At 38.3% G+C, this 23,501-nt stretch overlaps 1 protein-coding gene across 1 annotated transcript in view; it reads right to left on the bottom strand.

The window, feature by feature from the left end:
* snd1 (staphylococcal nuclease and tudor domain containing 1) overlaps positions 1–23,501 on the bottom strand; it is a 260,370-nt gene that overhangs the window by 165,306 nt on the left and 71,563 nt on the right. The window lies entirely within an intron of this gene.

Raw genomic sequence — 23,501 nt, forward strand, 5'->3', positions numbered from 1 at the left:
CGGTGATCTGTATCTGACAAGAGAAATAGAGGTTGGGGCTTACTTCAGTGGACTCAAGGCAGCCATTAGCTGGGTCATGGGATAATCGTATTGGTACACCAACATAGACCTTGGCTTGCTTGACTGTGCTATTGTAAGGATGGACAGTTCACCTGTTATTTCACTGGAGGTGACGTTGCTCACTTTGCTGAACGTAAAAAATAATGTCTTGTATAATGTGGCTTGTAAAGCCCGGGGTCAGAGATTATTAAATATTCTGGAGCGCCCCCTTATCTTTTCATGACAATATAGATGGCAATAATTCAACCAACATAAAAATCCAAGTACTGTGTGAAAAAAGAAAAAGCATATTTCATTTTTGTATTGGTTGTACACTATAAAAACTTTACACAAAGATTGCTTTAATATGTTCTTATCTTGACGGGGAAGGATGGTATATAATGCTATAGTACACTATTTACAGATTGTTTTTATTTTCTTGCGATTCATTCCAAGGAGTGTGGTCTGAACAGGCTCCTATCAACAGTAACTTCCATTTACTGTATAAAGCCTAGCTATTCTCACAGCAATTTCATAAAGCCCAAAGTGCTATTTGGAGGGGCATAGCAAAGCCATTTTCCATTAACAGATCACATAAGTCAGAACAACAAAAGTGTTTTGAACTGTGATCAGAATTAAAGACTGAATACTGGGATATCTGCAGAAACACGACTGCAGTGTTCATGACCTACCCAAATTACATGAACCATGCTTCAAACTGAACTGATTAGCCTGAATAGAAATAAAGAAAATGTATACTGCAGACGCAAGCGAAGATGCTCAGAATCTCCTGTGGAAGTTCCATTATTAAATTCCTGTTCTAAAAGAAAAGCGCTTCAAAATAAATGTAATAGTAGTTAACTAGACCAACTAGGTTGCATTCATTTAGTATGATCTATATTAAATGCCATACATTGGTTTACAATGCCTTACTGTAGCAGCTTAAAAGAATAGTTTTGAAAGGGAATTATAAAAGTATCCTTGGATATGCAAATTTTATACATTGATGAGAGAAGCTCAAGGAGTATTTTAGATGGAGGCTAGGCAGTTTAAAAAAAATAAACTGCTGCTTTCACATAATCAAACACTGAGGTGAGCCTTTATGTGCCGTGAAAAATGACTGTTATATACATAGAAATAACCCCTAACTTGAAAACTTGATCACACAAAATCAAACATGCCTTTATCATAAAATGTGCACATCCTCCCCAGTTATGTATAGAAAAAGGAACCATGAACCATGTACCATGTATAGAAAAAGGAACCTTTCTGAAGAATTCTTCTAAACATGTAGAGCTTGTATGTTAGGAGATATTTATGTGAGCAGGCTTAGTCTTGACTTCATTCCTCCCACCCTGTTCTTCTGTATTTTTCTTCTGTATTACGATGTTCAGCATTGCGTAGTATTTTATTTCCCCACTTCCATCTAGCATACATTCTGATTTTGGACCTACATAAGGGAACAGATTAAATGTACTACAGTAATTGTCTACCTGGTGAAGACTACCTACCTATTTTTCCATTATGACTCTCTGGGGTCCTTGCCTGTTCTTACCAGAAGAAATATTACAATTTATGTACAGGCAGACATGGGACATCTGCGACTCTTGTTAAGAGCTCAGCTTGTGACTCTGAATATTTAACCTGGCTGATCAGATTAGTCTTGATCCTGCAATTGTACCTCTGTTAGGGTACGTTTTGCCAGTCTTGAAACTATTCCTCCTTTAAGCAGCAAAAAAGTAGAGACGTTCAATCTCTTTATAACTCTCATTATATGATTCGTTCCTTGAAAACCACTCATTATGTGAAATCTCAGATAACGGAAATGAAATCCTAATTGATTCTACAATTGGTTCCAGAATCCCAAAAATGTCCTCTTCAACAATCCAAATTCCCCCAAATAAGGGATAGAACAGAATTCACATATGAAGTTACTGAAATTGTATCAATGAGTAAACCTAAAATTGTTAAATAAATGACAATTTTGGCAGTATGCATGAGTCTCCCCACAAAAAAAGACCAGCGCTGACCATTTTCATCCATGCGCTTATCATAGTGTTCAAAAACTTACATTTCATAGTAAATATGTGCAGGTATTGTGGTGTAATGTCTGAAATGCGTCTTGCGCAGACTCAATACGATCCGCCACTTTGCAAACTCCCTTCTCGTAATAATGAAAATATGCTTGATTACTGGAAAAACAGGTATTAATATCTACGGAAATCTCGATTATCAACAACTTGTATAGCAAGGGATTAGTCTGCCTGAATAATCCTCTGGAGGCCAAACAGTGCAACCCAGAGTGACACCGTCAGCCATTTTTACCTTGCACGCAATGCTCTAAATTACATGATGCTTCAAAAATGTAGCGTGATTTATGAATCCCCTTGTTTGCATGTATTTATATGTTAATACATCAGTTATCTACCCTACCTGCATAAGGAAACGGAATAAATAGCAGACACACAACGGTGGCACACTTCTAGCTTCTGCTTCTTTAAATAAAATTGCTGATTTACGTTGGAAATTCTTAACCCATTAATCAAACTGCACATCCTTATTAATCCTAGCTCTCCGTTACTGCAGGCTCTCCCTCTCTTCACACTAGAATCCTCCATGCCTCTGCAGAATAATTTGACAGGTACAGATGTATGCATGGAGGTATTGATTTATTTAGAATACCCTAATGCAATGTTTTCTGGACAATACACTTTTTAACACAATGTTAATGAATTAACATCAGGCAACAGCACTTGTTCCCGTCTCTCTCATCTGCTTATGAAACGCAAACATGCAGAGACAACCGACTACTCCAGATTAAAAGGATATTTAACCAAGGCCCTTAATCATTTTGTCAAGTCATAATTCATATTCATCCGCACTGTCACAGCACACACGGCTTTGTTCGCTCTTGAATAAGCCAAGCTGACCACAGCTGTGCACAGCAGAGTACATGCATTTTACATCCTCTACTTAGCGTTTCCACTGCGATCAACCTGAGGTGAAAGTTTGGAGAGAAAAATACGTCTCCATTATTTACGTTTAGACAAACATTCAGAGACCTCAATCCGGTATGGTTTAATTCTCATAGGGAAAAGAAAAAGTAGCAAAGCTTGTCAACAGTAGTAAGATTCATCCATCTGTTTTTGTTTGGTTTCTGCCCTCTATTCAAATGAAACCCTTCTAAAAGGAAGATTTGTTGCTAAGAGACGGGCATAACTTGTGAATTTGTTCTTACCAGTATATGCCGATACTTTACAACTTGAGGAATTAGCATTGCAAAAGTTTTAAGTGCACTATTACTTACAAAAGACTTACAAAACAGAGTCAATTAAACCAAATGTGATTTCAGAGGCAACGGCATTCAAATGCATCAAGCTTAACATAAGGGAGTGAAAAAAAAAATGTAACTGATAGCTGCAGGGTCAAGCACAGCATTTAACTAACCATAACAAAAATAGCTTACTTTCAATGGATTGTGTTTAACAGTGTACCTTCCTCTAATGCCAATTTCTCCAGCAGAAAAATCCCTAGGGTAAAAAACAAGGACAAAGGCAAAGAACCGGAGTCCCATGCCAGGTAGACTAGTGCCGTCACAGTGACTGCACAGTAATATACTCTATCAAAGTGTGTGTGCACCATTAAGCAGGCTTTCAACACAGTCCCACAAACTAAATCACAGCATCTGCCACAGTGCTGGACAAATGGACAGTAGGCACACCGGACCAGAACCTCAAAGCCCCATGTCATTCATTATGCTTAAGGGAAGAAAGGAGAAGAAAAAAAAAACATTGAGGGGGTCAATTAATTTTATAGCACAGTTTATCAGCATTACCTCACAGGGCACCACCCCTTCATACAGCAGTCTACTGTGCAGTCATCAGAACAGGACGATGATAATACGGCCATGCTGGGGGTTGTTTAATTGTTTTGTTTTTTTTGTTTTTTTTTTATCCATAAGGGGCTGAAAAATGTGGGATTTACAGGCAAGGTGTGCGCCATCATATTGTAAGGACATTTATTTAAGATTGAAATTAAATCGGAGCCCTATGACTGATGGAGACAAAAATCGACAATGTTTTTTTGTTTTTTGTTTTACTAAAAACTTGGAAACATGATCAGCAGCATCACTAAGTAAAAGATTACAAAACCTTATGCTCAAACAATCAAATAAAACCTTTACCATATTATGTTACACACAGCACCTCTAATGCTCACTGAAAATGACTGAAATGAACAGAAGCCTCTTTCTTGACAACAAAAACACTAGACCTTTAAAACACATTATGCAATATCATTTTCCTGCTCCTTTTATGATCGCTATGCCTGTGCCCATTCTGCCCATCACCAGTACCCCACTGACTCTGACGCGCATGTGCAACAACAGCACCAGAGGAGTGCAATGTGCTGCAAGTATGGTGCATGATAATCTAATTTCTGCTAATGACCTGTGATTTTCATTGATGCTCCGTATTCTCCAATTTGACAGCTCCAATTTACACATCTCTGCCTCCTCATTAGGCCATAATGAAGGGATAGGTGGGAATAATTGATAAGCAGAGAGCTACAGTAATTAAAGGATATGGAAAGGCATTTGCCAAATATCAAAGAATGTATGTGGAGGCCAATAAAGATGACAATATTTACCAATAAAGATGACAATATTTACCAATAAAGATGACAGGCTGTTAATATTTCCTCATTCCTTTACAACAGATTAATAAAGTTATTCAAAATTGACTGTGCGCACAGAGCATCTGCATTATATAAAAGATTTTTAAGATCAATACATTGATGCACTTCCAGAAGTCTCTCTAATCTCCTGTACCACTGCAGGCAAAACCACTTGTTCAGTCTCTGTCTAGTCCACTGACACATACCCTTCTGAGTTATTGTTACACTCTCACAGCTCATCAAAATTTCAGCATATAACATCAGTCTCTAATGTTCTGGTAGGAGATGTAACATTTTAATGTGCCAATGAAGGAACGGTGCAGGTAAAATACTGCAGTTTTTGGCAGCTGTTACTTTGCCAGGTGCCCTGAAATAACTGCTGCAAATCACTCAGCTCAACATACAGGGTGCGGGGAACAGAGGTGCCAGCATTGCATATTTCAACAAGCGTTCAGACAACATCAATCTCAGGTGCTTCAATGGAAACTCAATTCTTAATAGACCTTAATATTTCAGAAGCCAATAAGCTTTAACCCAGAAATGAAATGTCACAGGAAAATGTACCTTTCTTTAGGAGATTTTAATTTAAATTCCACAGAGCAGCAACAGTATTTAAATTTTACAAGCACAGAACAGATTTAGCAATGGAAAAGCGGCAAATTCACACAGTGAGTAGGTTTTCAGAAAGCCTAAATGGTTTATGATTTTTGACTGCAAGATGCTTGGTTTAAAACGCCAGCCCAAGTCCACTTTAAAATACTGATACATGCATCACCCATTAGCCCACTTTTTTGCTCTATAATGTTGAAACAAACCATTTAAAAGGGCTATTCATTTTCCTGTATGCATGGCACATTTTAGAGACCACCGGCATGTAGAACCACCATTAAATGTGCTTGAATGTTAATTTGTGACTCTGGTACATCCATTAAATCAGAAACCAGTTTTTATATGAAGCATGTTATTTCTATAGTTTTCAAAGAAATGGCACACAAATGAGAAGTTGATGAAGGACATTCCATTTTCCTCCCCAAGACCGTACATTTGCACTACGGGGAAATGTCAATGTACTTTAAAAGGATATAAAGGGAAACATCTGCACACACTTTATATATGAATTAAGTTCCAATTATTATTTTTTCCCCCACCCTTTTGCCCCAATTACGGAGCTTGGTTCATAGCTACGACTTCTGTGCTGCATCAAGAGGGACAATTGTCACCCTGCAAGTCCAGAAGGCCTACAGTCCATCATATTAGTCCGAGTATCCGATGCAGACGGGACGGGATGGGATGCAACTTGCTGAGGCTATACAGCACGTGACCTGTGATTTTACGTGATACTCTACTCAAGAATAGAGCCTGACTGATTCAGGTTTTTTGTGTCCAATACCAATAAATGGGAAGGTAAATTTCACGATTACATATACATCTGCCGATATTTACTTTTTTTTGTTAGCATGCAAAACAGACATTTTCTAGCGTGGATCCCTCAAATCTCTCCCTATCAGAGAGAAATTGTGTCAAATATGCATTGAAGGCAAGATTTTCACATTTTAACATAATAATCTTAACATTCAATTTTCATCATAAATAACAAACACAAATCAAAAATTGTAAAAATAAATTAAGTTAGAATAAGAGAATAAAGGAAACATAACAATATGTATGTTGTATACATTAGAACAAAGACCAATGAGCAATTTCACACACAATTAAAATGTGCACATTCTATACATTCGCGCAAATAATACAAGTATTAAGTGCCGGTCTATCTTATATTTGCATTTTACATGCATCAGGTTAACAAGTCCTGCTCAGTGCTCAATACTGCCGATACAACAGTGACAGGTTAGTGCAGTCAGCACAGCAGTCTGCATTTGTTTTAAAAACATGCACTTAAAACTAAAGAATCATTTAACTTTGTTAAAAACATAATGGTCAATTATAAAAACGACTGTTAAACCAAATGAACATGTATTTATTTATTGTCTGAAGTCTGACAAAGGATTTTATGGTATTAAATCGGTGGAATATGCGACGATACAGATTTCTGTAAAAGGCCAATTATCGGCCGATAATATTGGTGCTCCGATATATCTGTTGTGCCCTACTCAAGAATGTTGCACAATACACATTACCTTCACATCATGATAATATGCATTTCACCACAGTTGCTGAGGGAACCTTCAGTGACCTCGCCGTGTCATCTCCACATGACAAGACAGGAAAAGAATCGGTAACAGATTGATTGTAGCAAAGGTGAGTGTCAACCTCTATTTCCATGAAGTCTCAAAGCTACAGATTATACAGTGCTTTTGGTTTTACCAGAATAAAAAAAAAACAATTACAGCTAAAAACGTAATGGAAAATGTACCCTTTTGTTCAAAGCACAAGGTCAAGGGCAGGGGTGAGCTTGTCTGAAAGTTGAAAAATGTTTATACAGTAAGAACACCCGTAGGTAACTCATCAGCAGATTAAAGTGGAGTCCCTCTACACACTTGAAGAAATCAGTCAAAAACAAGCTAAAAGAAAAATGGTAAATTATCCACAAAATGTGAAAATCCTGCCAAATATAAAGGCCACTCAAGGTCCTTATTTTCGGATTGCTTCGTTTCAATTAAGAAGCCTTCTTCTGGTTCGTTCTGTAGATTACTCCCTAGCCATAAGGAAATCGTTCCATCAAGTTCAAACTGTGTGCACCCTGAATGTGTGGGCATCTTTTATTGCTGCAATGTATTGTTTACCTTTTTTCCAGGGCTTCGGTATCTATACTTATACCAGTGTGGGCTGCCAAAATCCCACAGAAATAAATGGAAGTGTAACCTTTCAGCTTATGATTCAGGTGTGAGTAATTAAGGTCTAGGTTATTTAAAAAAAACAGGCAATTCATAATTGTGCAGAACAATTTTCTTTAATTACTTGTATTGAACCAAGATTTCTTGTATGTGCTTTACAATTTTTTGGGATATTATTTTATTAATATATATATTTGGTATAGCATTGATTATAAATATATCCTAAAGCCTGAATAAATAGTCTTATTTAAGTCTACTTTGAATTTTTAACGATTACTACAAGGAGAACATTCCATGGTTTGCATATTCATCTGAGGAAAAAGTATATTCTAAGGTTTTTAATGTACAATTCATTATAACAATCAAGCAAAAAATATTATACATATCAAAGCATATCAAGAGTAAGATGTACTTAAATTTCATATTGTACTCCCTTTTGATCTGAAAAGTTGATGGATGCAAAGCACTTAGTCACAATCATATTCCAACGAGGGAGAGAGTCAGGACCTTGAACGACCAGGTGCAGATTTCTAATACTTTTGTGGAATGCAGACATAATGGCAAGAATCCATTGACCTTGTTCAAAATATTTTGCCTTAATCCATAAATTATACAATAAGAATTATTCAATGTAATAAAGGTCTAAATCACAATTTTAAATTTGAAGAACTACAGCAATAACAGACACAAACATGGCCCACATTTACAGATTGCAAAAGACAATATGTATTCACACTGTCTATCAGTAGTCTCAGTGCATCCTCCTTTGGCTTCTATTACTGTGAAAATATTTTATTAAGCTTGGGATAAGATGTCAGCATCTGTTCTGTGATTTATTTATTTTTTAGGGGGGTGCCAGCAAATTTGAATGCATTCAAATTGATGAGCTCCCTGCCAGCCCTGGCTTTCCTCAGATACACACAAAACATTCACTTGCATTCAGGTCCAGTGATTGCAGTGACCAATCTGCCACTCAGATAATTTCCCTCTTCAGAAATTGTTATTAGAGAGCAGTGCACTTCAGATATTTAGCTCAGTTTGGCGAGCCTACAACCAGGGCATGTCATTGAACTTTGCAGTCTGAATTCATACAGTGGTGCTTTTCCATTTCCTTCAATCATATGCTTTAGTTTTGCCCATTGTGAAAGGTATTAGGTGCTGATTCACTCCATCTTTTCTGGCTTGGAACAGTAAATACTTTGTTACTGTTTACATGACAATTGAAAAGCAAGCGGCTTGTTGTCATGGCCCAAAAAATCACTTCCACTTGTGTGTGTGTGTGTGTGTATATATATATACACCATAGTCACCAAGAAAACAATTGGTAACACACTACGCCGTGAAGGACTGAAATCCTGCAGCGCCCGCAAGGTCCCCCTGCTCAAGAAAGGACATGTACAGGCCCGTCTGAAGTTTGCCAATGAACATCTGAATGATTCAGAGGAGAACTGGGTGAAAGTGTTGTGGTCAGATGAGACCAAAATCGAGCTCTTTGGCATCAACTCAACTCGCTGTGTTTGGAGAAGGAGGAATGACCCCAAGAACACCATCCCCACCGTCAAACATGGAGGTGGAAACATTATGCTTTGGGGGTGTTTTTCTGCTAAGGGGACAGGACAACTGCACCGCATCAAAGGGACGATGGACGGGGCCATGTACCGTCAAATCTTGGGTGAGAACCTCCTTCCCTCAGCCAGGGCATTGAAAATGGGTCGTGGATGGGTATTCCAGCATGACAATGACCCAAAACACACAGCCAAGGCAACAAAGGAGTGGCTCAAGAAGAAGCACATTAAGGTCCTGGAGTGGCCTAGCCAGTCTCCAGACCTTAATCCCATAGAAAATCTGTGGAGGGAGCTGAAGGTTCGAGTTGCCAAACGTCAGCCTCGAAACCTTAATGACTTGGAGAGGATCTGCAAAGAGGAGTGGGACAAAATCCCTCCTGAGATGTGTGCAAACCTGGTGGCCAACTACAAGAAACGTCTGACCTCTGTGATTGCCAACAAGGGTTTTGCCACCAAGTATTAAGTCGAAGGGGTCAAATACTTATTTCCCTCATTAACATGTAAATCAATGTATAACTTTTTTGAAATGCGTTTTTCTGGATTTTGTTGTTGTTATTCTGTCTCTCACTGTTAAAATATACCTACCATTAAAATTGTAGACTGATCATTTCTTTGTCAGTGGGCAAACATACAAAATCAGCAGGGGATCAAATACTTTTTTCCCCTCAATGTATATATGTGTGTATATATATATACATATACATATATATATATATATATATATATATATATATATATATATATATATATATATATATATATATATATATATATATATATATATATATTATCTTCATCATATCAGTGTTTCTAATAGGAGTTTTAAATGGTTTTATTTTTAGGTTTCGGTTTATCTGTTTTTTCTTTGCACTGCATTTCCCCGATTTTGCATGCAGAATGGTGAATGTCCTTATCTAACCCCAGGAACTTGCCAGTGGCCCAAGCATATTGTTAACAGAGGTCGGGTTGAAGTTTGACTATGGCTGCCTAATTGGGCCCTGCTTGTTGTTATTTATCACTCTAATGAAGGTCGACCTGACCCGGAAAAATTCCTCTTCTGGGCTTACAAACCTTAACATATTAAAACTCCATTCTCTATTCTATTCAATATGAAATCCATATAAAATATAAAGTTAAGATGCAACTAAGTCCCCAAATAGCCAAGCCAAGTTTGGAGTAACTAGTATTACTGTTCTTCATTGAACATAAAGACTAAATACAGTGGGCTCATTAAGATATTTCTCTCTTCAAACATTTCACATAGACTGAGGCGAACGTCCCTGCAAATGCCATTAATTGTGATCTACATGTTTTAATTCAAATTAAAATAACTCAATATAATGAAGACACATTCAAGAAAATGTTGATCAAAAGAAAAGTGACATTTAGCTGTATGCAATATTTCTTCACCAACTCTACATTTCTAAAAGTGATTAATTAAAAAAATTAAAGTTTAGAAGCCAGCTTTTACGCTGTAGCTTTATTACATAAGAGTGCTCAAAAATCACTACCCCAAATGCACAGGGATGCCTGCAACAGCACTGATGCTTGCAAGGCCAGTAGCAGTCAGAGGTATGAGTCAGAAATGCAGACCTAAACTCAGCATTCACACAAGGACACTCACGGCCGCCCATGTGTGTGTGTGTGTGGATTATATATTTATATATACACACACACACACATACATATATATACACACAAACACACACACACAAGTTGGGACAGTGTGGAAAATGCAGAGTACACAAACAAAAAGTAATTTGAAAATTCAATTCACACTGTACTATATTGAAAACACATAATTAACATTATTTTATATTTTACTTTGTGGATTTAATCTTATTTACACTAATTTCTAATCTGATGACTACAACACACTCCAAAAAAGTTGGTACAGTCAACTGTTTACCACTGTGTAACATCACATTTTCTTTTAATAATTTAAGCTATTGGGCACTGAAAACACCAGTTGATTAAGTTTAGCAAGTGGAATCTTCCCCCCATTCATCCATCCCCCATCCCATCCATGCATTTCTTCAGCTGCACAGCTGTATGGGGCCTTCGTTGCCTTATTTTGCGCTTCATAATGCGCCACACATTCTCAGTCGGCGACAGGTCAGGACTGCAGGCAGGCCATGCTAGCACCTGCACTCTCTGCTTACACAACCATGGGCTTGTAATCCGGGCAGAATGTGGTTTGGCGTTGTCCTCCAAGAAAATGCAGGGACGTCCCTGGAAAAAACAACGTCTGGATGGCAGCATATGTTGCTCCAAAATGTGTACATATCTTTCTGCATTAATGGTGCCCTCACAGATGTGCAAGTTATCCATGCCATGGGCACTGACACACCCCCATACCATGACAGACACTGGCTTTTGGACCTGATGCTGATAACAGCTTGGATGATCCTTTTCCTCTTTGGCCTGGAGAACACGACGGATGTTTTGTCCAAAAACTATTTGAAATGTTGACTTGTCGGACCACAAAACACGATTCCACTGTGCTACTGTCCATCTCAGATGAGACCGAGCCCAGAGAAGTTGGCGGCGCTTCTGGAAAGTGTTGCTGTATGGCTTCTGATTTGCATAGTAAAGCCTTTACTTGCATCTGTGGATGCTGCGGCAAATGGCATAGACTGACAAAGGTTTACCAAAGTATTCCCGAGCCCATGTAAGGATATCCATTACAGACTCATGACGGGTTTTAAGACGGTGACGTCTGAGGGATCAGAGATCACGCACATTCAGAAGTGGTTTTCGGCCTTGCCCTTTACGCAGCGAGATTTGACCAGATTCCTTGAATCTTTTAATTATATTGTGCACTGCAGAAGGTGAAATGCCCAAAATCCTACCGATTTGTCTTTGGGGAATGTTGTTCTCAGAGTATTGGATTATTCGCTGACACATCTGTTGGCAGATTGGCGAGCCTCGACCCATCCTTGGAGGGACTAGGCCTTTTTTGGAGGCTCCTTATATACAATGATTACAATATTGCCTCACCTGTTTTATTTTATCACCTTATTTCAACTTGTCACATCACTATGCGTCATAAATTGCCCCTGTCCCAACTTTTTTGGAATGTGTTGCATGCATCAATGCCAAAGTAAACGTTTACCTTTACTTTTTTACCTGATTAGGTAAAACATCAAATACCTTGTCTTCATACGTTTTTTGTTTAAATACAAGTCAAAGTACATGTTTTTATTAGCATTTTCCATACTGTCCCAACTTTTTCAGAATTGGGGTTGTATATACACATATATATATGTGTGTGTGTGTGTGTATATATGTGTGTATATATATATATATATATATATATATATATACACACACACACACACACTCAAAAATATACACACATACATACATAAATATACACACATATACATATACACATACATATATATACATATACACATACATATATACATATACATACACACAGCAAAAAAAGAAACGCCCCTTTTTCAGGACACTTTTAAAAAAAATTGTAAAAAATAATAATAATAATTGTAAACAGATCTTTATTGTAAAGGGTTTAAACAATGTTTTCCATGCTTGTTCAATTAACCATAAACAATTAATGAACATGCACCTGTGGAACGGTCGTGAAGCCACTAACACCTTACAGACGGTAGGCAATTAAGGTCACAGTTATAAAAACTTAGGACACTAAAGAGACCTTTCTACTGACTCTGAGAAACACCAAAAGAAAGATGCCCAGGGTCCCTGCTCATTTGTATGAACGTGCCTTAGGCATGCTGCAAGGAGGCATGAGGACTGCAGATGTGGCCAGGGCAATAAACTGCAATGTCCGTACTGAGAGACAACTAAGACAGCGCTACAGGGAGACGGGAAGGACAGCTGATCGTCCTTGTAGTGGCAGACCACATGTAACAACACCTGCACACGATCTGATCTCCTCTTTTCTCCCCCCTCTTCCTCACCTTCTGCTGATCTCTCCATCTCAATCCCCTTGGAATTTACGACACTCTCTCCCTCTTCTTCCGCTAAGAACCTAGGAGTCACCCTCGATCCTGAGCTCTCCTACACCCTGCACATCAACACGCTGACACGCACCTGTAGATTCTTCCTGAGCACCATATGCCGAATCCGTCCCTTCCTCACTAACTACTCGACTCTGCACCAAGCTACCTTCAGACCCTCGTCTCGCTATACATCCTCTCCAGACCACTGTGGTCTTCCGGGGCCAGGAGACTAATTCCTCCAGAGCCGCTCCTTGTCATCCCTGGCCCCTCAGAGGTGGAACGACCTTCCCACTGAGGTCAAAACAGGAGAGTCCCTGACCTCCTTCTGGCAATTACTCAAGACGCATCTTTTCAGACTCTAATTGTAATTTAGTCATTCATTTTCCTGTAAGATTGCACTTTACAATGTTTGTTCATACTACATGCCTAGTGTTACTAGTACTCCTATTGTTATTTTGATTTCCCCTATGCTCCCTTCCCCTTGGCCCTTGACTGTGACCTAACATCTTGTCTGCATTCGGCTTTTACAATCCAGGATGTACAATCTCGTATTGTATACACTTGCATAAATTGAAATTTGTGAAATGTATTATGGTTTGAATTGCACTGTAATTTGTAAAGTTTTATGCCTTGAACTATACTGTATTTTTGCACTTTTTATTGCCCTTATATCTTGTAAGTCACCCTGGATAAGGGTGTCTGCTAAGAAATAATAATAATAATAAATTGTCTATGAAGAACATTAGCTAAGAGGATTGAATAATACAAATAAACTACCTTTCATTGCATTTTCAAACACAAACTAGGTGGGTTGAAGCCCAGATCGCATCAACCAGAAAGATTATTTAAACAGAAAAGAACTGAGCTCTTGTAGTATACAGACAAGCAGGGGGCAGAAGAAATAAGGGCGGACTACTATCTATTGTAAACCTATTGTGTATTTCCCAAGTCCAAAACCATTGAATTTGCTTTCAGCCTTTCTGCTACAGGAAGTGCTCCAAGCCCATGAAAACAGCAGTATAGAAACTGAGAAAACAGTGGGGGGCCATGAAAGAAAGGTTTCAACTGAGAATTCAATACATAGGTGTGTCCAATCTGAAGAACATTCACTGCCGAAGACCTTTTAAACCTCAACTAACATTTTTGTAATCCTAAATGAAAAATAAATAAGGTCACCGCTGGTCTTTTCTTCAAAACCATCATATTGACAACCTAAACCATTCGCTCATTTTCTATTAAAGGGTTTTTGTGGGGAGGCTTGCTTACGAGACATTTGTGCCACAGAGAAAGCAGTTTGTATGTGTATTGGTCTGCACATGTAACACATATGAAATAGGTATTTTATAGAACTCATGTTCATTTAACCAAGTAATAAAAGGAAGCAAATTAATAACATGTATACGCAGTAGTGCAGTTTTATTATTATTAAATATTAATTTGATCTGTCTTTGCATGTCATGGCATAATGCACTTTGGGAGGTGCTTCCACAGTCTAACTCTTAAATGCACGTATTACAGAATTATTTTTATTTAATAAGAGGTACAACTTTTAAACATTACTTTTGAAAGAATTAAGAGGGAGGTTTTAAAGCTTTCTCCTCCTATGCAAGACATTTAAAGCAAACACTAACCTGTGATTGAGGACTCAAAAGCAAATACTGCAGGATATTCTCAATATTCCCAGTAAGTATATTATCCAATATGTAATCATAATTCCTTGTTCGTGGGTATTAAAGACTGACACCGAGGCATGGCAGAGAGTTCTCTCTAATAATTGTGTCCTTCAAACGTTGCTTTCGTCAAAGAATCCTCCATTTGCAGCAATTACAGCCCTGCAGACCTATGGCATTCTAGTTGTCAATTTGTTGAGGTAATCTGAAGAGATTTCACCACATGCTTCCTGAAGCACCTCCCACAAGTTGGATTAGCTTGATGGGCACATCTAACGTATCATATGGTCAAGCTGCTCCCACAACAGCTCAATAGGGTTGAGATCCGGTGACTGTGCTGGCCACTCCATTATAGACAGAATACCAGCTGACTGCTTCTTCCCTAAATAGTTCTTGCATAGTTTGGAGCTGTGCTTTGGGTCATTGTCCTGTTGTAGGAGGAAACTGGCTCCAATCAAGCGCCGTCCACAGGGTATGGCATAGCGTTGCAAAATGGAACTTCCTTCTTCAAGGAAGTTTTATGGGGACTATTTAATGAAGCTGACAGTTGAGGACCTGTGAGGCATCTGTTTCTCAAACTAGACACTCTAATGTATTTGTCCTCTTGCTCAGTTGTGCACTGGGGCCCCCCGCTCCCCTTTCTATTCTGGTTAGAGCCAGTTTGCCCTGTATATATATATATATATATATATATATATATATATATATATATATATATATATATATATATATATATATATATATATATATATATATATATATATATATATATTTTAGTGTATATACATTCGCTTCTAGTGTAGTCATTTGAAATACTAAGTGAAAATAATTACAATTTAATGGTGTTTCAATTAGAAAACAAATAAAAACTTCAACTCAACTCACAAATTCAGAAAGTTCTTGCCGTTATGTCTGCATTCCACAAAAGTATTAGAAATTGAATCTGCACCTGGTCGTTCAAAGTCCTGACTCAGTGCATACCCTCGTTGGAATATGAATGTGACTAAGTGCTTTGTATCCATCAGCTTTTCAGATCAAGTGAGGATCATTCAGTTCTAGGAGTTTGTTAAATATACAAGTGATCTTGTGAATTGTCATTGTTTCAAAGCCTAACAAAGGCTTTCCATTGAGGTTTAAATGACCTTATATCTCAAATTCTCCACCTAAATCAGAACTAGGCTGAACAAAGATCACCGATTTATATTCAATAGGTGTAGAAGACACAAAGAAGACCATAAACTATTTTTTGGTGTTCCAATTGTTGGGTATAGGCTCCACAAAGTAGCAATTATCATGTTGAATTTGTTCATGCATAATCAGTGTTTAAATTAACGTACAAGTCTATATTCCTTGGACACTCAAAGGATTACAGCACAATTATTATTTCCACTGTGCCATGTTGAGGTTTGTGATAACTTGATGAAGAAAAGAGGGTTATCCATCAGTACTTCAACAGCAGGAGAGAAGGTTATCGATCAATATTTCAGCAAAATCTATTTTAGCTATAACATTAACTTTTCTAATGTGATGGTTGTGGTGAATTTTCAATTAAGGAAAGTAACTCAACATTGTAACAGTTTTCTTAATGGTGTCCTGAAAAGAACAAATGGGGCCAAACACTGGTAAAACAAGGTCCCCAATGATTGTAATGCAACTTTAGAAAACCTCCAAGCATTTTTTTCTGGTGAATAATTTCAGAAATGATTAAACTTTCATCCTCTTTTGGTTGTTTTTCCTCAAAATAAAGGGGTTAGGTAATCCACTTGTTCAGAAACAAATTGCTTAATACCTATAATAAATGCAGAATGCAAGCAGCTTCTAAATTGTGTCCAAAAATGTGCAAAACTTCCTTCTCTTACAGAGTACTTGTCTGGGGGGAGGAATCCACTCAATATACAGTACTGTGCAAAAGTTTAAGGCAGGTGTGAAAAAATGCTATAAAGTAAGAATGCTTTCAAAAATATAAACTATTAGCATGTATATTTATCAATTAACTGAATGCAAAGTGAGTGAACAGAAGAAATCTACATCAAATCAATATTTGGTGTGACCACCCTTTGCCTTCAAAACAGCATCAATTCTTCTAGGTACACTTACACACAGTTTTTGAAGGACCTTGGCAGGTAGGTTGGTCCAAACATCTTGGAGAACTAACCACAGTTCTTCTGTGGATTTAGGCAGCCTCAGTTGCTTCTCTCTCTTCATGTAATCCCAGACAGACTCAATGATGTTGAGATCAGGGCTCTGTGGGGGCCATACTATCACTTCCAGGACTCCTTGTTCTTCTTTACACTGAAGATAGTTCTTAATGATTGTCGCTGTTTGGGGTTGTTGTCATGCTGCAGAATACATTTGGGCCCAATCAGATGCCTCCCTGATGGTATTGCATGATGGATAAGTATCTGCCTGTACTTCTCAGCATTGAGGAGACCATTCATTCTGACCAAACCCCCAACTCCATTTGCAGAAATGCAGCGCCAAACTTGCAAGGAACCTCCACCATGCTTCACTGTTACCTGCAGACACTCATTCGTGTACCGCTCTCCAGCCCTTCGGCGAACAAACTGCCTTCTGCTACAGCCAAATATTTACAATTTTGACTCATCAGTCCAGAGCACCTGCTGCCATTTTTCTGCACCCCAGGTCCTGTGTTTTCGTGCATAGTTGAGTCGCTTGGCCTTGTTGCCACGTCGGACGTATGGCTTTTTGGCCGCAAGTCTTCCATGAATGCCACTTCTGACCAGACTTCTCTGGACAGTAGATGGGTGTACCAGTGTCCCACCGTTTTCTGCCAATTCTGAGCTGATGGCACTGCTGAACATCTTCCGATTGTGAAGGGAAGTAAGCATGATGTGTCATTCATCTGCTGCAGTAAGTTTCCTTGGCAGACCACTGCATCTACGGTCCTCAATGTTGCCCGTTTCTTTGTGCTTCTGCAAAAGAGCTTGGACAGCACATCTGGAAACCCCTGTCTGCCTTGACATTTCTGCCTGGGAGAGAGCTTGCTGATGCAGTAGAACTACGTTGTGTCTTGTTGCTGTGCTCAGTCTTGCCATGGTGTATGACTTTTGACAGTAAACTGTCTTCAGCAACCTCACCTTGTTAGCGGAGTTTGGCTGTTCCTCACCCAGTTTTATTCCTCCTACACAGCTGTTTCTGTTTCAGTTAATGATTGTGATTCAACCTACATATTGAATTGATGATCATTAGCACCTGTTTGGTATAATTGTTTAATCATATACCTGACTATATGCCTACAAAATCCCTGACTTTGTGCAAGTGTACCTAGAAGAATTAATGCTATTTTGAAGGCAAAGGGTGGCCACACCAAATATGGATTTGATGTAGATTTTTCTTCTGTTCGCTCACTTTGCATTTAGTTGCAAATTGATACATATAATTGATAAATATAATCTATTAACATGTCTATTTTTGAAAGCATTCATACAGCATTTTTTTTCAACACCTGCCTAAAACTTTTGCACACTACTGTATATTTTTTTCCACCCTTGTATCCATTACCCATTGGATTTGTGCACTGACAGATTCAATTAATGTGACCTGTCAAACGAATGTGAAAGCACATACCCACTTAGGTATCTAAACTGAACACAAAGCCCAGGCCTTCATCAGGATTGTAGTCCCCATCTGCAATACAACACTACCATATTCATCACTGAAGTCTCTGCTTGCAAAGATTAAACAAAAAAAACTATTAGCAGACCACCAGATAAAAAAAAGTAAGTTTCTACAAAGTTTCCCACACATAACCTAAGGCCTTCCCATCAATCAGGTTAGTTAAACCTTTGTCTGAGAAAAGGGGTCATTTCTCTTCCTTCAGAAATGAAAGGATATTAGTTACAGCAGCTGCTAACAGGTTTGTATAGAACACACAAATGTAAGTAATCAAAAAAGAAATTAAATTGAATACCATTTTGACACAAGAGATACACCTGAATAAAACGAAGTTGGATGTTAAGAATTTACTTTGTATACAGATTTATAACAAAAATAAATCCCTACACAGATTTTACATTTCGAATTCTGTTTAATGTGCAACACTAACCATATTGTCCTACACCTCTCTAAGTGCGCAGAGCTCCAGGCCACAGGCAGTTCTTAATGTGAAATAAAACCAGTCTGTGACTGCTGCAATAAAAGACCCAAAGTCACCCCTAGGTTAAAAATGCTTTTAAATGACTGTGGAAATGGAGCTCCCGAACAGCCAAATCGGTAAAAGCTTCTACTGGAAACGTAGATAGAGCATTACAGAGCAGACAGGGCTGTCAAGAATCTGGACTGTGTCACTGGGATTCCCCCGTGGGTGCTGTGTGCAATTGGCCAAGTGCTGGCAGCAATGGGTGAGCTTCTGTCATCAAGGGTTTTGGTCACTGGTCATACAACAGTGACCCCTATAGCTCACTGCCAGCATCAGAAAGAAGTGCATTAGTCCTGCCCACAATGCAAGGGTGCATGCTGAGGATCTCTAGTATTGTACTTTGCATCTTAAGCAAAACATCTACAGTCACATGATCAACCTGGAAAAAGACTCGTTCTATGATCCGGGTTACTGAAATCAGCGCCGTTTCCCAAAATAACAAAAGTGTTAGATTTCAGGATGAAATTATATCTTGTCAAGTGGAGAGACATGCAAGAATGTTTACAGTTTGAAGCAGATAACGCAAGAGAGACGCGCTTTATTTTGACAAGCTGGAGTTGCGTGAAAGTAAAACTTGAATTAAGTGTGTTTGGGGGTGTGACACGGTGCTGACAACATAGGGTACAGAGCGCACTGTTTCTAGTGTTCCCTCTGACCCCATTTAACAAGAAAAAGTATAACATAATCCATTGCCTTGTCCACTCAGACTATGAACAAAAGTTTGGGGAGGATAAAAGGCTAGATTGAGATGTGTTCGGCAGCGTTTACATTTCAAAAGTCCGTGTGGTAGCCATCGTCTTGTCCTCTCACTAGGGAATGTAAGTGCCAATGTAAGCCCACCTAATGGCCTTGTTAAATGAATGCGTTAATGCAGCCGAACTCCTGAGTTAGACAGCATTGCATTAGAATCAGAACCTAATGACAAGTTCATGTCTCAAAAGGGACTAATGAGGAGCATGTGGAAGTATTTCTTTATCACGTCTAATGCGCAGAAACATAGGAGTCAAAAGGAAGCACATTTAGCCTCATCTATTACCTCATGTAGAACTTAGGCTACTATTTACTCATTTTCATACAAAGCCTGCAAACAAAAGAATCTGCATCTCCAATATTATTGGTATAAATCGTCATTCTCTCTCAATTGTGAGCAGTAAAGAGAAAAGCTTCCTCGATATTCTCTGCCATATTAACACACATGTAGTGTGTTTCTTGGAGACCATGACCAAGCAGGCATCAGACTTGAGTCAGGAAGTTACTACTAATTTGCATTAATAGTGGTTTCCCAGGCAACAGGATCAAAGTTCGGTGTAAGTAATGGCAGCCCCCCGCACTGCAGCACCAAAAATAAATTAAATAAATCTCACTGCAGACCTTTATTCAGAATTTCTAAATGCCGATGCACCACATTTTAAGTACTAAATATACAGAAAATAAACAGACACAGAAGTCAGTGCAGATGTTTTTTAAATCTTATACATTACATATAGAAACACTGTCAACATGCTGAAGCAATCCAGCTAATTCTATATACATTATATATTGCAAGAAAAGAGCACAAGCTCGATTGCTTCAGCATACTGACAATGTACGTTTCTAAAAGGGGGAAGGGGAAGACCCCTTATTTCTGGTTTGACAATGCAGCACTTGCAAGTATTATTTCTTGGGGCTTTTAGTCTGCTGATTTCAATCTTTTAATGCACTAACCTTTAGCCTAGTGTGCTTTGAATTGATTCTTCCATAGCAACAATCATAAGAGTCAGTGCAATACTGAGTGGGTGCTAGTACTGCATTCGGCTTTTTTTTTTTTTTAAGCACTGAAGTTCCAGCATTTTACCAGCATGTTTTATAGGCTTCATCATTACCTGACCTTTCTACAGTTTTGAAGTCCTGATTAGCATTAAATGGATGTTTTCCATGTTGCAGCTCCTGTTCATCAGGCTCAGTCACTTGAACCTGACTAGCAAACTCTTTACTGCACTTCCTCATGTTTTGATGTAGAAATCTAGCCACATATTCCAGCAACTTCAGCCTGATTTTTAACAAGTCACATCAAGTCAGATTTGTAATGTTAATTAAAGCATGATAGAAGAACGTGGGTGTTATAGTGGCACTGCAGGGGGATGTCCACAGAGCTGGGGCTCGTAGTATAGCTGGGGTCTGTGAAGCAGAGACACGAGCAGCCAGGGAGATGGTGAAAAGGCATGATTTATTATACAGAGCGCATGGGTGAGTCAAAACAAACAGCACAACACAAAACCCAACTCCTCTCAAGTCTAGCTAAATGTGACACAGATCCCTCTCTACTTTTAAAATAAATGCAACGACAAAACCTGCAACCAGCCCAAGTCATAATCAAGTCTGTTACCATAAACAATATTCTTTGCTCTCTCTTCTCTCCACTTCTAACCAGGAAGCAGCCTGGGTTCCTGCTTTATCAAGGTGGGGAGCTTCAAATTAATATTCATTCTACTTTTGCAGTTCAACCAAGGTATTTGTTTTCCCTAGAGGTTATTTTTAAAATGTATTTATTTTAATCATGCTTTTGATGAGATGCTTTTCCCCGACACTTGACAAAACCAATCCTGATCAGGAAAGGTGACAATGATCAAGCTGTTACACATACCAAAGCTGAAGTTTGGTCCTAAAAATAGACTTGCATCATTCAGATCCATCCATCCAATTTCCTCTGGTTTTCACATTGTAATTACTTCAGTAAATGTGATGTTCACTCAGTTTTTTTTAGGGAAATGATGAGTGAAAAGAAATTGCACTACCAGCTGTTGTCTACAGTAATGTCTAGTGCACAACAGGGTTAATCACGATCAAAATAAATAGAACGATTAACAATTAAGAACAATGTGTAGCAAAAACTCCAAGTCAAAGACTTATGTACCCTCAAAAAATAAAGTCCAAAGTGAAATTTCAGGAAAGAAAAAAAATAATAAAAGAATGAAGACATTTTGGAACAAATTACCAGATTAATTAAAAGGCTATAATATTTATGGAAAGGATAAGGGCCATTAAACAAGGGTGATTTGTGACAAAATATTGTGCACAGCTGGGATGGAAAAAGCTCTTTTAGTCGCCTTGCACTGTCAAACATAATTAGGCTAAGATGAAGACAGATACTCTTTGGGTTACAAAACTGCGCATTAAGGCCCTGGAAGTACAAAACTCAAATGCCTTCATGGCTTTCCAGACTAAAAAGTCAAAATAATAAAAGTATTCTGTTCAACCGGTATTTGTTATGTGCAAATTAAACTTAAATTAGTCATGAGGTAAACAGTTCTTGTCATCTAGTTCTTCCAATTAACCAATGCAAGAACCAGAATATGTTGCATCTATGGCAATAACACTGGCACAATGTTTACCTTGTGTTGGAATCATTGTCTAACCGTTTCTATGCTTTTGGGAGTTAATATTTCATGTCTTAAAATGATTTTTCCAATTACAGAAACCTAATGCGCATCTCAAAAAAAATCATTCAATGATTCCTTTCTTCTTTATTATGGAAGCATGGAAGCATAATTGGGGAAAGTTGACAAGAATGGTTAGAAATTAACTAATTGGCAACACGAGGAGGAAAAAAAAAAAAATCAATCAATTTATCAGCCCAGCAGCTACAGACAAAATAGATTCTTGTAAGGAATATATTGTAAACAAGCAGAGGCCTAATTTGGAGAGTGCATTTGAATTGTCATTTCCAAGGGCCTGACATTAACTGCTGTAAAGGGCACTTTAAAATTTGGAAAAATATACAACCAATTTCAAATAAAATCACCAAAACTAACCTGCAGACGCACAGCAAACTGCTCATTTCTGTTTTGAAATCTTCCCAACCTGACACTCAATTTTTAAATCTTTAATATTATTCATTCCTATAAAGAAGCTTCTTGAACTGATGTGCTTATCACCGAGAGTGATGGCCTAAAACGCGTCTTTAAAACTGCAGTCACTGGGGTCTTTTAAAAAAAAAAAAAAATCATTGTGTACATTGTTACCTCTATCTGGGTGATACACACTACACTACACTGAACAAACAGACCACTTCACCTCCTTGTTTAAAATGTAAACACACAAAACAAATGACTCAGTGAGCAACATGAAGGACTGTGCTTCCTGAGAAAATGAGGAAATATCGTCAGTGATTTATGGGTGAAGGTCTCCCTCCCTCCTCACTCAAAGTGCTAATTAATTTACCCTAAACACACCTGCCAAATGATCAACATTACTCAAATTAGAAAGAAAAACAGGTTATGAAATTGATGTGCAGGTTCTGCCAGTCACCTGACATTGCATTTGCAAAACGCATAAATGAGAGAAATGAACAAATTACTTGTGCCAGAACTGTGGGGCAATGTCAGATGTGTGTAATTTTGACTATTGACAAAAGGGGGGGTGGGGCTCAGTTTAGTTTACATCCTAGAAACATCCCGCTGTGCACTGTCATTGGTAGAGGTTAATAACTACACACACATGAATAGTTTACAGTAATTATTCCTTTCTTGGCTGTATTTCAGCCATTCCTTTTGCTGGCCCCATCCAGTATTACAACAGTAGCCATTAAAATGCCCTGCAGTCATTCAGAGTAGGGTCCCCATCATCTCTAC

Source organism: Amia ocellicauda, chromosome 5 (assembly GCF_036373705.1).
Source record: "Amia ocellicauda isolate fAmiCal2 chromosome 5, fAmiCal2.hap1, whole genome shotgun sequence".
In the NCBI taxonomy this organism is placed as follows: domain Eukaryota; kingdom Metazoa; phylum Chordata; class Actinopteri; order Amiiformes; family Amiidae; genus Amia; species Amia ocellicauda.